Raw genomic sequence first — 18186 nt, forward strand, 5'->3', positions numbered from 1 at the left:
TGGGCTTCCTTTAAACTCTGTGCCCTAGCTTCCATCAGGCTTACGGTAAACTTCCACGTCGAGAAAATGCAATACCCCGTTCTTTTCTATCCCCATGGTGAAGTGAATTTTGCTGTGCTGCTGACTGAACATCAGCAGACGCTAAGTCTCCGAAACAAAACATCAGTAAGGAGGAGCGTCATGCCATCAAGGAACTGAAGAACAACTCTCAGATAGTGGTAATACAGGTGGACAACGGAAATTCCACCTTAGTGTTGGACACAGTAGATTATGATAAGAGGCTTGGATATCTTCTGAGACAACCCATTTACCATAAACTTAAGGGGAATCCGACGGCCAAGATAACGAAATCGAGGCAAGCGCCGCTGAAGCAAACTAGATAGTAAACTTGAAACAAGGAGGGTGGCCCTTGTTTAGAAAAAATTTACAAGTTCAGTATTAAGACAGAAATAATTTGAGGGCGTTTTTAGCGCTAGCAGTTTAGAAACCGAAGGATAACCCTTTTCTTTAAAAAAAATTTACAGATTCATCATTTCACAAAACTGGAGGCGCTCTTTGACATTAGCAACTTTGCAATCAGGAAGCTAACAATATTCAAAATTTTACAAGTTAAGCATTTGACATTATTTTAAAATTTACAGGTCCAGGATTACGACAAAAGATTTGGAGCACCCTTTGAGCACTAACAATTCTGGAACAGAAAGGTACCAACGATTTTAAAATTTACAGCAATCCGCAACCACAGATTGAAATATCTTTAAATCAAGCAATAAGAAGACAAGGCTGGGCTGGCGGAGGCAAAGCTTGGCTAGGATACCTTAGGGAAGCCGAATGCCATATAGATTAAGAGCTTACTTATAGAGAGATGCCGTAGCAAGCGAGGAGGCCGCGCCGCCTCAGTGGCTACCGCAACACAGCGGGCGGAACACCACCTACACAGCCGTCGTGGCCTAACCACGCCCGGTGAATCGGCGAGTAGTGGATAATACGCCGGGCCCAACGGGTCCAACGCTACGAACAACTCGGGAAGCCGGGGGCAAACAAACAGGCATATAATTCATGCAAGACTAAGCATCAAAATAAGGAAATTCCCAAGGCCCGACTCAAAACGCAAATCCCATCCCAGACACCGACCAAAATGTAAGTGTTACAATGACTGTGCAATTAAAGCAAAGGTGATTAACCTGTTAATCGTTTAACAGTAACGACCAAGCATAACAATTAATTTCATTAAACAGCCGAATGTTAACAAGATCCCCCAAAAATTCACTTAAGAAATGCTTGAGCACTAACACCTAAGCACGATATCACCGTAGTAATAAAATATACGACAGTAAACAATAAATTCCTTTCTTTAAGAGGGCTGGATCTCCCCAATACTTTCCAACACGAGTACGGAAAATGAACCAACATTCATCGAGCCGCTGGCGTTTGCTTATCACGACAATACCCGACGTCACAATTAACTCAAAAGTAGGGCAAGCGAGGACTTGCCACCTTAAATGTGATTACTAACATATGTGATGCCCTAGAATATATTACAGCCAAATTAATTTCACACTCGAGCAATAATGACAAAGATCACCGAAATGCTGAACAAATTGCAGTAAAAAGAAAGTCACAGTTTAAATACACTCAAATATATCATCCATCAATGGAGTTAACACAGAGAGGGGGGCAAATTAGTAGCTAGAGTACGGAGTGACGGAGAACAGCAGGCAAACTAACCTAACGGGAGCAAGACCAGCGCCGGAGCACAACAGTCGCAGTCGCTTATCAGAGAAAATCAATGTGATCAGGATGCCTACATCAGCAGACGGTCACTCCCAATTCTAGATGGTCAATAGAGCGCGAAGCGTAGAACCCAATGCTCCACACCAACACGTCCCCGTACAAGTAGCCTCCATTTGGACGAGGGACCGCCGATCAGGTCCCGTAATGGTACGCTCACCATTCGTCACACGTTTCTCTCTCACATTGCCCGACCAGCCGTCAACAACCTGCCTCCAACCCCCTCTAAACAAGTAGCCAACTATCAGAAGACCGAAGCGCCACCCGGTGGCGTGACAGGAAAACGGATAACGCCAGTAAGCAAAGATATAACAGCTCGATAAATGAGCCGACACGGCTCAGATATCCAGAAACAACGACGTGGATGTAAGAATTTTCTATTCCCATCGGAATGCTTCTCACCATTGGGGTGTTTGATTACAGCAAGTATCCATGTCAGGTGCACCTGTCAGTATTACTACGTGAACATTTTACGTTATTATAATGGTTGTGGTTTTTGTGGTTTGCATATCGCCAGTAGCCGGGAGCGGCCAGCGCGAGAGTTACAGCGGTTGGATAGAAACACACACCGAAATCAGTCACCCTGATGGAGTGGTTCGAGGGCGGCCACCGGAATCAAGCATTCCGATGCTTCAGGAACTCACCATAATCAGTTCGGTAGGCAACAGAAAATGGTTTTTGAGTCATCAGTCTTCTGGCTGGTTTGATGCGGCCCGCCACGAATTCCTCTCCTGTGCCAACCTCTTCATCTCAGAGTAGCACTTGCAACCTACGTCCTCAGTTGTTTGCTGTTTTCCTCTACAGTTTTTGCCCTCTACAGCTCTCTCTAGTACCATGGAAGCCATTCCCTGATGTCTTAACAAATCTCCTATAATGCTGTCGCTTCTCCTTGTCAGTGTTTTCCACATATTCCTTTCCTCACCGATTTTCCGCAGAACCTCGATATTCCTTACCTTATCAGTCTACCTAATATTCAACATTCGTCTTTAGCACCACATCTCAAATGCTTCGATTCTCTTCTGTTCCGTTTTTCCCACAGTCCACGTTTGACAACCATACAATGCTGTGCTCCAAAAGTACATTCTCAGAAATTTCTTCCTCAAATTAAGACCTGTGTTTGATACTATAAGACTTCTCCTGGCCAGAAATGCCCTTTTTGCCAGTGCTACTCTGCATTTGATGTCCTCCTTCCTCCTTCCGTCATTGTTTATTTTGGTGCCTACGTAGCAGAATTCCTTAACTTCATCTACTTCGTGACCATCAGTCCTGATGTGAAGTTTCTTGCTCTTCTCATTTCTACTACTTCTCATTACCTTCGTCTTTCTTCGATTTACTCTCAGTCCATACTCTGTACTCATGAAATTGTTCATTCCGTTCAGCAGATCATATAATTTTTCTTCACTTTCACTCAAGATAGCAATGCCATCAGCGAATCTTATCATTGATATCCCTTCACCTTGAATTTTACTTCCACTCTTGAACCTTTCTTTTATTTCCATAATTGCTTCTTCGATCTAGAGATTGAACAGTAGGGGCGAAAGACCGTATCCCGGTCTTACATCCTTTTGAATCCGAGCACTTCATTCTTTGTCGTTCACTCTTATTACTCTCTTTTGGCTCTTGTACACATTCTATATTACCCACCTCTCCCCAAAGCTTACTCCTATTTTTCTCAGAATTTCGAATACCTTGCACCATTTTACATTGTCGAAAGCTTTTCTTTAGTCTTGTTTCCATCAACTGCAACGTCAGAATTGCTTCTCTGGCGCCTTTAACTTTCCCAAGGCCAGACTGGTCTTCATCTAACACATCCTCAGTTTTCTTTTCAATTCTTCCTGCTTATTTGCCAGAAATGTCAATGTCTAGCTGTATTATTTGCACTATACAATCACATTTACAACACTCAAGAAGTGTTTCCACATCAGTATCAATCGTTAGAACGCAAATGTTTACATGTACATCGTTACTGAAATGTAGACTCAAAAGCGTTGGTTCTCAATTTGCAAAAACAGGCACACTTCAATTTGTCGATTATGTCGCCATGGGAAACAATGTTTTGGGTAAACCGTAGGAATTTCGTGGTGTAGAATCCGAATGTGCAATAAAATGGGGGGGGGGGGTTCTCACTGGAAATTACAAAGTTGACCTTACCCACGCAGGAAGACTGCTTAGGTGGTGGCCAGTTGAACCACATACAGATGTCCTCTTTACTTATATTAATTTTTCACCTAGAACAGTTTTTTTAGTCCGATACGTGGTTTCCGAAATGTTTGATTGTCTCAAGTTAAAACAAACACCCCACATACAGGACAAACAAGAACTCCACAGACAAACTTTCAGAGGTTGTTCAGTGATAACTTCTGAGTATTTGGTACAAAGGGCGCTGGTCCCGGCAGTTCGTTACACAGTGATTCCATTTTGTTTGGTTTCTTGCACCAGTTAGTATTGTATCAGTGTTACACTGAAGAGAGCGCACAACAGCGTCATCATGGACGGTACGCACTGTGTGTCTTGTTTCCATTCGCTCACGCTACCTGTTGTTTGCAACAGCAATGCCGTCTTTAAGGCGTTGCTCTCAAGTTTACATTCAATACAGTACAGTTCCATCTAGGGTGTTGTTTCCTGGCAGTGTTAGTTGTGCGTGATACGCTGCAGGACTATGAATAACTTTACCGACGAGGAATTGTCCGATATGCCTATCGTGTACGGATTCACTGAATACAGTGGAGGAGCGGTACCACGGCATAAGCTGCGCTGTTCCTGCACCGACGGCAACCGCGTCACAGCAGTTTTGCATCTGAGGGTTGTTGCAACACTCTGTGCTGTTTGTTGCGTATTGTACGTTTTGGTTATTGCATGTTACAGGTTTCTTCACTGTTGTGGAGGTATTTCCACAGAAATTATGGGGACTGCGGAAGTAAACCGAGTAAATCATAATTACGTTATCACTCTAAACGCCCTGCTCGAGGCCATGGATCCCTTGCACCAAAATATACAGAAGGTATCTCTGAAAAATCGCTGAAAGTTTGCCGGTGTAGTTCTGGTTCATTACAAGCACTTCTCACAAAATGCCAGTACACAAGACTATAATGTATACAAACAATAAAACCTAAGGGATAGACAGCGGTGTACTTTTGGGATGGTAAATACATAGTTGCTGATGAATCTTCCGATCTGTATGGCTGTGGTCGAAGAAACTTTTCGGTTCCTGACGTTTCGCCCAGAGCAACGCTGGACAAGTTCTGAGGTGCTCTTGGCGGCTCTGAGTTTTGCCGACTGATGAGTCGGACGTCGGAGAGCGACATAAATACTAAGTAAACCGAGCGTGGTCTAGGTTACTTGTAGCCAGCAGAGATAATCTTTGTCAAAGATAAAACTCAACTATCGTTTGCCGCCTGTCAAGGGTAAAAACTTATCTATCGATTCTGAAGAGTCACTGACCATAAATTATTGAGTTTCATAGCTTCTTTTTTCTGTTAAAATTATCAGTATGTTTATATGCTACGATAATTTCTGTGTATAGTTGCAGATAACAGTTTGTGGTAGTAGATAAAATTTTGCTTCCGGAAAACTTCAATTCATGATTTCGTTACTGATAGCATGCTTTGTTATTGCTGATTTTTCCGTTTTCCCTAGCCAGCGACGACTTTTATGTTCTTTGAATCTTGTATTCATGCTTCTCCTGGTAGTTACAATGTATTTTTTTCGATGGGTACACGGAAACTTGTATACTCCACTTCCTGACAGAAGATGGAGTTTTTCCTTTACAGATCGGAGTGCCAGGCATATTTTCTTAGGTGGTCTGAAACCGATCTTATGTCATAATAAATTATCTTAATTCTTTTTCCTACTGTTATTCGGTCACAGGATCCTATTAATTTTTTGTCTGAATAGCTATTCTTCTCAAAAGATTGCTTCACACGGTTTAATTCGAAGTCCAGGTGCTCCATCGTGCAAATTCTTTTGGCCCTGTCAATAAGCCTTTTAATGTCCCCACTCTTTCGTTGCACATGATGGCTGTCCATATACAAATGTCTACCTTCCAGAAAAATCTTATGTTTCAACCTTCCATCAGTCTCCCTCATAACTAAAACATCCAAGAAGGCTACTGCGTTGTCTTTTTCTATCTCCTGGACGCCGAATTAAAACATCTGAAACAGGCTTTTGAGAAGAGTGGTTATTCAGAAAAAGAAGTAAATAGGATTCTGCGAGCGAATAACATTAAGAGAAAGGATAACGATAAACCGAGCGATGGAAGTACACACTTTCTCTCCGTTTTATAAAAAATGTAACTGAGCAGGTCGGCAAGATTTTACAGAAACATGACATCAGAACGTTTTTGACAAGAGCAAAGAAAGTTTGTGAAGCACTCCGATCTGTAAAGAAAAACGCAATCCACTGTCAGCAAGTGGAGTATACAAGATTTCGTGTGCTCATCGAAAGGAGAACATTGGAACTACCAGTAGAAGCATGAATACAAGACTCAAAGAACATAAAACTCTTTGCAGACAAGAGAAAACAGGAAAATCAGCAGTAGCAAAGCATGCTCTTCAGTCAGGAAATCATGAAGTTTTCCGCAACCAAAATTTTATCTACTATCACAATTTCTTATCCACAGGTACATAGAGAAGCCATCGAAATATACAGTACAAGCATCGTGATAATTTTAACAGAAAAGAAAAAGGCACGAAATTCAATGATATATGGACAGTGGCTCTGCAGAATCGATAGATAAGTCTTTATCCTTGATAGGCGACAACCGATAGTTAAGTTTTATCTCTGACAAAGATTATCTCTGATGATCATGTGTAAACTCAAACACGCCCACTTTACACAGCATTTATGTGGCTCTCCGACGCCTGACTCGTCAGTCGCCAAGTGTCAGCGTTGTGAGGAACTCCAAAGAAGATGTCCAGCGTAGCTCTGGACGGAACGTCAGGAACCGAAAAGCTGTTTTGATCGCGGCCACCTAGTCCGGAAGGTTCATCGGCAACTATGGCATCCACTCGTGAAAGCCTTCATTGTTCGATAGTAAATACAAGTTCATGCAAGTGGAGCTGCTGCGTAGTCGAGGCTATTGTAATGTGAAATGCAAACATACCTTTAATTAGTTTCTACGTCCCAAAGGCTGCTCTATGCAGCGGCCGCAAAGTGATGCATAGAACGCAACGTGGCCCGTGTGTCGGCAGGAGTGTTTGCAGCGCGGGATGCAGAGCTACCCAGGGACGGCTACGGCGCGCTGCTGCGCCTCAGCGACACCGGGCTACAGGGCGGCGGCGGCAGCGACAGCGACAGCGCGCACGTGAGTACAGCAACTGTGCCCGTCCTACTCACATCTGCGGACACGACCGGCCACTCCAATAGTGAGGTCCTTAACTTACCAGAGCCATTGTTTACGTTTGCCACAGCTCTCTTCAATGGAACTCTGTTCTCTGCCCTCAGAGAATTATTAGACAAGACCAACCCATAGAGCTCTCACCCCCCTCCCCCCCCAACACCACCCCACATACACACAAGCACGCACACACACGCACACACATACACACGCACCACACGCACACACACACACACACACACACACACACAAATCCTCAAACCTAATGTCACTCTTTCTCTCTCTCTATCTCTCTCTCTCTTTCTCTCTCTCTCTCCCTCCCTTTTCACACACAACACACACAGAAAAAAGTTCTTGTAATAATAATAATAATAATAATAATAATAATTAAAAAATCCTCAAACCTGCTCTGTCTCTCTCCCTCTCTCTCTCTCTCTCTCTCTCTCAGACACACACACACACACACACAAGATTTAGGCACAGGCACCTCTGAAAGATTCAGAACAACCACCAGGAACACCTTCCACTGTTCCACCATCAGTCATCTTGTATTTACACCTTCAACTGTTCCACTGTCCGCTATGTTTGTTTTTACAGCTGGTAAACAGTGAGACAGTGACAGTGACAGTGACAGCAGCTCAATATATAGTGTTTGACAGTGATGAAGGTGAGGAAAAAGAAAATGTAAATGAAACATAATGTAAATACACACACACATAGAATTAATTAATTTCAGGCATAGAAATAACAGTGTTCAAATCGTAATTTTGGCTTAAACAATTTATCTACTTTAAGGTGTAAGTGGTTGCAGATGACAAAACTGTGGAACAAAACAGTCACTGTAGAAAAACAATACATCAGAAAAACCACACCATGTGGTAAACAGGTATGAATTCATAATTTTATGTCATTTTTCAAATATCTGTATTTACGATTTAAATACTAATAGTCACATGTCTACAAACAATAAAGAACATTCCTTATCTTTAACAGCCATAAAATAAAAATCCCACTCAGGATGCTGCAACTGCACTGAAACATATTTAGGTTAAAAAGCAAAACTGTTTTGCTAAAGGCGGATCCTATCCAAAAACATATGTATTGTTAAAGCAAACACTGGAAAAAAGAGCTTCAACCCCAAGATGCTTATTTGCCTCAGAAGATTCGTTCTATAGAGTACCGAAGCCAAAGGCTTCATACCATTCGTGAACTGTAGCAGCACTAGGATCTAAGACTGTTGCTACATGAATAAGATTAAACGAAGAACATCTACAATAAATAACTTTATTTACAATAAATTCTTTTGGATTATTCTTTGCTCAATGTTGAGAAATTTGTGGAACAAACTATAGATTTTTACTAAACTATTATTTGTAAAACTGCAGTAAATAAATTTATAAAAGGATTAACATAATTTAATACACAGTCAATAATATAACATCAGAGTATTAATAAAAAGGAAATTACTAAAAATAAATACATTTTGAACGTCAGGTTTGGCTAAAAATAACGTTCTGTTTTATCAAAAACAGCAGGTTAAGGATTATTAAAATAATATTATTCCTCAGTCAGAATTCTTTTATTTTCTAATTGCTGTTCACCGCATTTCGGAGCTACAACTCCATTTTCAAGGACTCTATGGATATACTGGCCGTCACATCTGCTTCTGTTTTTCACCTGCGTTCGACCACATTACTTTCGTCTTCTGCAGTGCCAACGACTCATTTATTACAATACTGTAATTACCCCCTCAAGGGCAAAATTTAATATTCTGAGGAGTAAAAACAAATGTTTTGAACAATAATTCACTCATGATCCTAAATTATTTTTAATAGATCATTACTACTATGAAAGTTTCGTAAGACTGTAGTGCTGATTACAAAAGTTACCAATATTACATTTTTGCAGACAAAAACACTAATGTGTGACACAATAATAAACTTTCACATTTGTACTTACATTTTGAAACTATTTAACATCTTAATTAAAAACCTGTAATCACTAAGTTTTTCACCAATGCAGAAGACGAAAGTCACATGGTCAGACGCAGGAGAAAAACTGAAGCAGACGTAACGGCCAGTATATCCATACAGTTCCTGAAAATGGAGTTGAAGCTCCGAAATGCATTGTACTGAATTTGCTAAATCAAAAAAATTGTGACTGACGACGGACTATTGTTACTTAATAATCCCTAACAGAAGTTATGGTCACAGAGAGCCCACAATGTAACGTCTATTAATAACATTAAAAACAACACTTAACACTTCCTTCTAATGGTCTGAGAAAGGTCCGGAACCACTGGTGTAAAACTTGTTGATGTCCTTTCAGTTTCGTAATTTTAGTGTACTAATTTTGTTTAATCGAATATTGTCCCGTGTATTTTAGACCTAGGAATAACTCAAAGAAAGAATTTAACTTGAAAAGATACATTTATTCTCAATGTTTGGTCCTTCAGTTAATACCTTCAATTTTCTCTTAAACTAAACTCGAATATTATTAGGATTGCTATTAGTTCCCTCACTATTTTGAGTAACACCAGCACAAGTTAAAACCACTGGAAACAAATTAAACTTAACCTTACATAATACTTTTAAACCACCATTAGAGCAAGAATCATTTAATGCAACAACATTCATCTTCATTTGAGTTTTCTCCAGGAATCTTATGGAATTAATGAATAGATGTACAATGAACTTCATCTTGTAGACTTAAATCGTGCAAGACAAGCTATTTGCCACCTTTACGATCTGAAACTAAGCAACCTGAACAAGAACTTTCTAATCTTAACAAACATCTGACTAAGCTGCAGCTCCAAACTGAATACACCAACAAACCGCATCACGTCGAGTTACCTGATAGCTGCAAATGTTACGGAAAGCAGAAGAGTGCGTAACGTTGTAAAGAAAGTACATTTCTTATCGAAGCAAAACAGCTAAAAGGGGCTAGTTACCATGACGAAACACGTGCTGTTGTAAACCGTTATATTGTGGTAATTTCAAACTAAGGAAACCGATTAATGCAACGAAAAGATGAACGCAAATTGTGATTGAAAGATATTCTAAAGTTCCAAAATGTTGTTCGCGCGGTAGATAACCCTCATGGCCGATTACAGTTCGTATCAGTACCACACAATAACCATCAGTGGTGTAGTTATTTAACAGAAATTAATGTAATATAATGTAAGTTAATCGTTCTTCCCACTTTTAGTTGAAAGGGAGAGAGAGAGACAGAGAGAGAGTTTGAGTGGCGCTGGTATTCACGGATGTGTTAATCACGATTGGATGTCACCACCTACTTGGCCACATGGTTCCCAAGTGATCACAAAAAATTCTGATTTTCGTTATGATCTGAACAAATATGTGACGCGAGAATTTAATCTTTATAAACATGACTCAAAACCAAAACGATCTAACGAGAAACGAAAGTGATACGAGTGCACAGATTCAGCCAAGAACATACAGTGACCTTATTCAAGTCTATGAAACAGCATGTTGAAACTGGAGATCAGCATCATTCATCAAACAACTAGCACCAATGTGTCCCCACAAAACGAAAGCTGAGTCCAGAGTGTGGTTTCCTGTTGCGACTAGCTTGACAAACTGAATTTTTTGCGGCAAGCACCTGATTCGTTCCCGCACTTCAGAAGTCCCTGGCCTCCACGAGAAATCTCACGTGTGACTACGCAGAGATAAATGCTGCACATAGCCAGGCATTGCAGCGCGTAGAATGTACCTACTTTGGAAGGTAACAGAAGACTCGAGAGCGGCGAGTTGTGTAAGAAATCTATGTGAATAGCCGACACCTTTCAAACTTCTTAAGATTATACTCTTATATTCTCTTAAGAAGTAATCATTTACGATTAACGTATGGCACTGCTTTACCAATATGATTAAGATTAGCATTATTTGAATTAATTACACAAATCCTATATTTCCACACTTAGTACCTCAAGGAACACAGCCTCCATTAATATCTTTTATTGAATTAATTGAAACAATTAGAAATATTATACAGTTATAACCATTATCTGTTAATTTCTTGTTCAGCTGTCAAACATGATGGTGCCAGATCTGCACAGTAGTAATTACTCGCAAGCAAATAACAGCAACAGTAAAATGTAAATCTTTTGAACATCATGTATTTATGTGTATTGTCTTACTTTTAAAGCACTGTACTTATTTCATTATTATTTGCTTCTCTCCGTCCACCTTACCCGTCCTTTGCAGAACCTCTCAGTAGCTCACCCCTCCGCTATTTAAGTACTGCCTCTTCACATGCCTCACCGGTCTGTCTACGTAGTTCCATGACTCTTGACTCGTTAAGTTCATCTCATGTTTGTATGTTTCTTAAATTGTGCTTAAGTCATTACAACGTTATTTATTTTGCTATGCTGCTTTATTTGTGTTTGTAGACGAGTAGTTATACATCATTATCTATTTTAATAACCTTGTTTTGATGATGTTTGTTGTTACGCCTTTCATGTAACTTCTTCCATGGTTCTTTGTTCCCCAATGATGTTCAGATAACGACTAGGAAATCGCCTTGCTGGCCAAAATCGGTCGTGGTGATCGAAAATAGAAGTGCATTTGTGCTGTTATTTAATTCCAATAAATTATTAATAGGGCTTGCAGGAAATATACAGCAGGATACTTATTATTAACACTGTTAGGAACTACAACACCATAAATAGCAATAATTTATTTTCATTATTAATTATTAGCCAAATATTATTATGAATTCTATAATCAGCAGTGGCAATATTCCAAGCTTTTTCTCGATTTTAAGAACGTTGTTCTGCAAAGAAGAAGACAATAATCATCAGCGTGAAATATATTACCTTATTTCAACAACTGAAATTACAGTACGATTTCTCCTTCTCTCACTGCTTGTTGCGGTTTCCAATTTTTCCGCAGGCCTCTAGGGCCTTAGGTTCCTTTTGATTAGTAATTCTTTATTATTACAGGTTATCTTTCATGATTTATCCTTTGTAGAAGTTTGGAGAGCAATTTTTCGTTTTTTTTTCTAACTTTTCTTTCGTGCTACATGTGTTTAATCAGTTTCTGATGTTAACATTTCTGATACTGTTTCTTCTTATACATCTCTTCATACTATTTACGAGTAGAAACCTCATCTTCACTCTTTAGTACACATTTCTTGCTTATGATTTATCATCCGTGATTCACTTACATACGAGTGTCGTCAGAGCAACAGTCTTACAAAACTTAAATCGCACTTGTTTCAGAATTTTATTTTTCGGTTCCTGTTGATTGTACCGAAAATATTACTAAACTTATTCACTTCAGTTTTGTATGACTTTATCGTAATCATTTGTTATACCACTGCCAACATATTCCAAGCATTTTATTTATTCCATTGTTTTAAGGTTAATGGAAATATTAATCCGTTATCGATATTTGCCCATAAAAATTATAGTATTAGTTTTCGCCACCGAAATTTTCAAGCTGTATTCGTAACTTGTTTTATTCAATTCATAAACAGCTATCTGCAGGTTATTTTACTTCTTAGAAATCAGTGTAAGATCGTCAGAATATTCAGCTGTACCGCAATAGTTGTGCTGAGAAGTTTACGTAGAAATTTTTTTGCTGTATAACACATGGGCCTGAGTGACCGAACGTCGTTCTCTTGTAGCGTCTTTTCCCTAGCGTGGAGACGTGTCTGAACATCAAGGATATCTGTACAGACGTGGCGAGTCGCAGGACGTGTGTGCGTTCATCTTAGGATTTACCATCGATACACATCGCTTCTACCGAAAGCCTCCCTTTCACGAATCAGTGATGGATGATATATGTCTTCCGTTGCTATGTGATCTAAATCGAGATTCATCTGAGAAGAGAATCGTTCTTGCTCGTTCGTTATACCGTAGTAACATTGAAAGCACGTTAAAGCAATGTACACATAACACAGCAATGCGCTTTCGAAAGTCAAGGCTTTCATTATTGAACTACAGATCTTCAACGCTTCTCAGAAAACTATTGAAACACGTGTAATATAAAACATTTTGCACAAAAGTCATCGTCTTATTTCTCAATGGTCCACTTCCATTGTTTTTCTTAACTTGACCCCAATCCAACCCGAGAGCATTGAAGTGTACTTTTCTATGTCTCCTGTAAAACTATGTGTGAGACACATTCGAATTAGTAGAAATGTTGTCATTTGGCTACTTTCACTTTATTTTATTTCAGAGATACCACTAGAGAATTTGAAGTTCTATAAATACTTCTGTTATCTGTTACAACTGCAAAATACAAAGGGCTATTGTTTTAGATTTGCGTTATAGAGGGCCTGAAAAGCCGTTAAGAAATCCAATATTGATGACCCTTGTTTGCGTCTTCAGAGGGGAAATAAATTTGACCTACTGGAGGAGGTCTAAATACCTATTCCCAAACTTAAATGCGAAAATGTTCTGAACAAAAAATTGGGGACAGCGGTACTGAATTTTTAACGGCTTACGGACCTTATCTTGTTATCACTTTATCAATTTTGAGCTGCTTCGAACCGGTCAGTATCCCTCCACCACCTAATGGCTCCCCGCTACTCGACATTCGACCAACTAGGAAATCTCACATGCCTTTTCTCGTTCATACAGAATCATTCAGCAACTTCATTCACAAACATGAATTTGTGGGCTGAAAAAAAAAAAAAAACCATGTAGCAAGTAGACTGCAGTACCGCTGGTTTGCATTTGGTAGTTTCGTACAGAACATATTGAACTTCCAAGGCATTTGCTATTCGTTTCATCTATTCTCGAACTGCTGCCATTTTTTGTGACTTCACTGTATTGCCGTGCGGGATTAGCCGAGCTGTCTAGGACGCTGCAGTCACGGACTGTGCGGCTGGTCCCGGCGGAGGTTCGAGTCCTCCCTCGGGCATGGGTTAAGTAGTGTGTAAGCTTAGGGACTGATGACCTCAGCAGTTAAGTCCCATAGGATTTCACACACTTTTGAACATTTCACTGTATTCTGTGGAAACTAGCTTGTGTGTGTTGTAAATAACATTTTCATTCGAATCTGTGGTATTGTGAAGTACTACGTTATCTTATAGCAACCTAAATAAAGCCATACACGTTCACTGCCTAAAACACCACCAACCAATTCAGTGCCGGCCGCTGGTGGCCGAGCGTTTCTAGGCGCTGCGGTCTGGAACCGCGCGACCGCTACGGTCGCAGGTTCGAATCCTGCTTCGGGCATGGATGTGTGTGTTGTCCTTAGGTTAGTTAGGTTTAAGTAGTTCTAAGTTCTAGGGGACTTATGACCTCAGCAGTTGAGTCCCATAGTGCTCAGAGCCATTTGAACCATTTTTTGAACCAATTCAGCGAACTCTCTCACTATAAAACACTCACTCCATAAGACAAGGGTACTCTCTTAAGAAGAAGTCGCCAGGGCCCTCCGACTGCCCATATGCCAAGAACAAAGCAATGGTTCGAAGGATCTGCAAAATACAGGGATATCGACTTCGGAAAATTGACAGCAACAAATCGATTTAAACATACACATTTAATAAGCAGCACTGAATTTTAAGCCTGACCTATTCCATCCACCTGTAACTACAGTACACATAAAGACTATGTCCACATTAGAACACAGCGACTACGTCTAAGGACCTGGAAACTCTCTGAAAAGAAAAAGATGAGCTACTGTCGAGAAAATGCAAATAGAAATTGAGTGAGGAATTATTTTATTTTAGCAATAAGTTAATAGTGTTAGTGTTGAACACAGTATCTGACACAGTATTCAGCCGGCTTCTGTGGCCGAGCGGTTCTAGGCGCTTCAGTCCGGAACCGCGCTGCTGCTACGGTCGCAGGTTCGAATCCTGCATCGGGCATGGATGTGTGTGATGTCCTTAGGCTAGTTAGGTTTAAGTAGTTCTAAGTCTTGGGGACTGATGACCTCATATGTTAAGTCCCATAGTGCTTAGAGCCATTTGTACCATTTGAACACAGTACTGACTTTGATGTATATGGCTCATACAAGTCTCAAGAACAGAGTTAGAGCCCCCAGTCTCTCCTTGCAACTACTTTCAGCAAAAGAAAAAAGAAGCCCACAAGTCTGGATTTCATTCCTCCCACCCGTAAATTGAATAGAGCGAGTTCCCTTTGTCACTTTGTCTTAAGATGCGAATACTGCCACTCCACAGAGAAATGCCAATCTCACCCTTCCCGCTACTCGCTCACCATCCCTACAGTTCCCTTTTTTTGTGGGGCGGCACTTGTGAAAGACTTCGTCTATGACGCTCTCCTTTGAGAAACTTTCGTTGCAGTGCGACGCCGAATAACAACAGCACTGAATACGGTAATTCCAGGCATACTCCTTGAAAAGTCCACAAGGTTGTATTTGCATGCTTGCAAAACATGAATCTCGTGAAATCAGATTAATCTTTTTGAAATATTCTGCATAGAGCATCATATTCGCAGTGGGACACAGCACACGGTGAAATGATGTCATGGCATCGTTGGCCGGGACGCTCCATCCGGGGAAGTTCGGCTGTCCGGTGGAAGTCTTATTTCACGTGACGCCATATTGGGTTACTTGCGCGTCGATGATGATGAAAGGACGATGATGACAGCACAATACCTAGTCCACGAGCGGAGAAAATGCCCAACCCTGCCGGGATTCGAACCCATGCCCGCTGCATGATAGGCAAACATGTTAACTCTCAGCTAAGCAGGCGGACACAGCACACTTACTGCTGAGCGTACCTTGTATCCACTCCGCCGCATAGCGAGTCACAGTGGAGTCAGGGCATTTTTGTTATCACTGCTCCTCAGTCTGTGTCGTGGATCTCCAAGGTCTCTTAGCTCATGCACGTGCATGTACTTTGCTGGACGACTAATACAGCGTAATGAAATGATAAATCTGGTTTAAATTTCTCACATGCATGTGCACTTAAGTTTCGTACCTCCCGCTTATTCACTTTTAAATTTATGCATAAATCCCCTTGGAGGTTGATACACAAGTAATATTCCCCTCAAAGGAATCTTATTCACTTTTGTAATGATATTGACAGGTATTGTTAGTCTATAGAGGGATGAGATAATGATCTTACGTAATATTTCTGTCCCTTTTCTAAGTTAAGGACGCGATTTATTTCAGAAAATAGACAATGATACATGTTCTGTTTTTGCGTGCCACAGTACGAGGTTCTTCTTCAGATTAAATTAGCGTCACGAAAACGTGCAGGAAGTCAATTAGCGAAATCACTGAAAGTAGAAGAGAGGGCCAGAAATTTATGTAGCAGATTTTATGAATAAACTCATTCAATGCTCGCTCGCACCTGGAAGACATGTGGATTACCTTGAAGCCCAAACCTTGTGAAACGGGTTATCACTACAATAACGGTGACGTATGAGCAGCACACGTAGTATTCCGGAGGATAAAAATACGCAACAGAAGTACTTTCATCAGACGAATGTCAGTTGCTATTCTCTTACATCTTGAGCATCTGCTTTTGACGCTCGTCTGATCATTCGCATCATCTTTAATTCGGTATTTCCCGTTGACAACGAGATTTATCAAGTTAGCATCCTATTAAGCACTAAGGAAATGTAAAAAGTGTCGTAAATTACTTGATACCATTACAACAGCTACGGGGATGCTATCAGGAGCCAATCACTCGCCTCGCACTCTCTCGCTACGGCCAACGGCACTCTGCAGGAAGTAGGGGAACTGAAGCCGCACGACTCTGAATGCTGCACGAAGCTCCCTCACAGCCTCAGTTCATTAGAATCCCACGCAGTTCCACAGTAGGGAAAGAATGACCCCAATGAATGCACACGCTTAACTGAGACAAATCGCCGGCGATAATAGTTTGTTACAGGAAGAGGGAAGCGTTGTCGGCTAACTGCTTATTAGGTGGGCCCGGCGTCGCCGCAGTGCCGCGATTACTCCCCCGGGGAATCCGTTAATCTGCCGGCAGTCTCCGTCCCTCCCGCCGCGAGCCGGCGCTCCACCCTCAGCGCCAGCCAGAGGCCGGAGTTAATTTCTTGCGGGGGCAGGAGGAGCTGCCGATGACCCTGACATCCTCTCACACTCACCAAGTGCAAATTTGTTACGGGGTTTGAGGCTTACCTCGCTTTCTAGCTGCTTCTCATACACAATTTAGATTTTCCGTTGAAGCTATAAATCAATTCTATATACGATAAACTGATAAAATAATCATCAATTTAGTGTATCATTAACACATTCACTCGCAACGACTATTATTGTTTTGTTCGTTATGATATTAACATATTTTTAAAATGCAACGCTCTCTCGAAGCACTTCGTTATTGATTGAGGCATATACTGAGGTCTAAACCTGAGTGGGCCTTTCTTATATTTTTATGACCTGTTGGCAGGCCTATTTGAAGTAATGATACAGGTATCGACATCTACATCTACATCAATACTCCGCAAGCCACCTGACGGTGTGTGGCGGACGGTACCTTGAGTACATCTATCGGTTCTCCCTTCTATTCTCTCGTATTGTTCGTGGAAAGAAAGATTGTCGGTATGCCTCTGTGTGGGCTCTAATCTCTCTGATTTTATCCTCATGGTCTCTTCGCGAGATATACGCAGGAGGGAGCAATATACTGCTTGACTCCTCGGTGAAGGTATGTTCTCTAAACTTCAACAAAAGCCCGTACCGAGCTACTGAGCGTCTCTCTTGCAGGGTCTTCCACTGGAGTTTATCCACCATCTCCGTAACGCTTTCGCGATTACTAAATGATCCTGTAACGAAGCGCGCTGCTCTCCACTGGATCTTCTCTATCTCTTCTATCGACCCTGTCTGGTACGGATCCCACACCGGTGAGCAGTATTCAAGCAGTGGGCGAACAGGTGTACTGTAACCTACTTCCTTTGTTTTCGGATTGCATTTCCCTAGGATTCTTTCAATGAATCTGTCTGGCATCTGCTTTACCGGCGAACAACTTTATATGGTCATTCTATTTTAAATCACTCCTAATGCCTACTCCCAGACAATTTATGGAATAAACTGCTTCCAGTTGCTGACCTGCTATATTGTAGCTAAATGATAAAGGATCTATCTTTCTATGTATTCGCA

The sequence above is a fragment of the Schistocerca nitens genome, chromosome 2 (genome assembly GCF_023898315.1).
Source record: "Schistocerca nitens isolate TAMUIC-IGC-003100 chromosome 2, iqSchNite1.1, whole genome shotgun sequence".
Lineage (NCBI taxonomy): Eukaryota > Metazoa > Arthropoda > Insecta > Orthoptera > Acrididae > Schistocerca > Schistocerca nitens.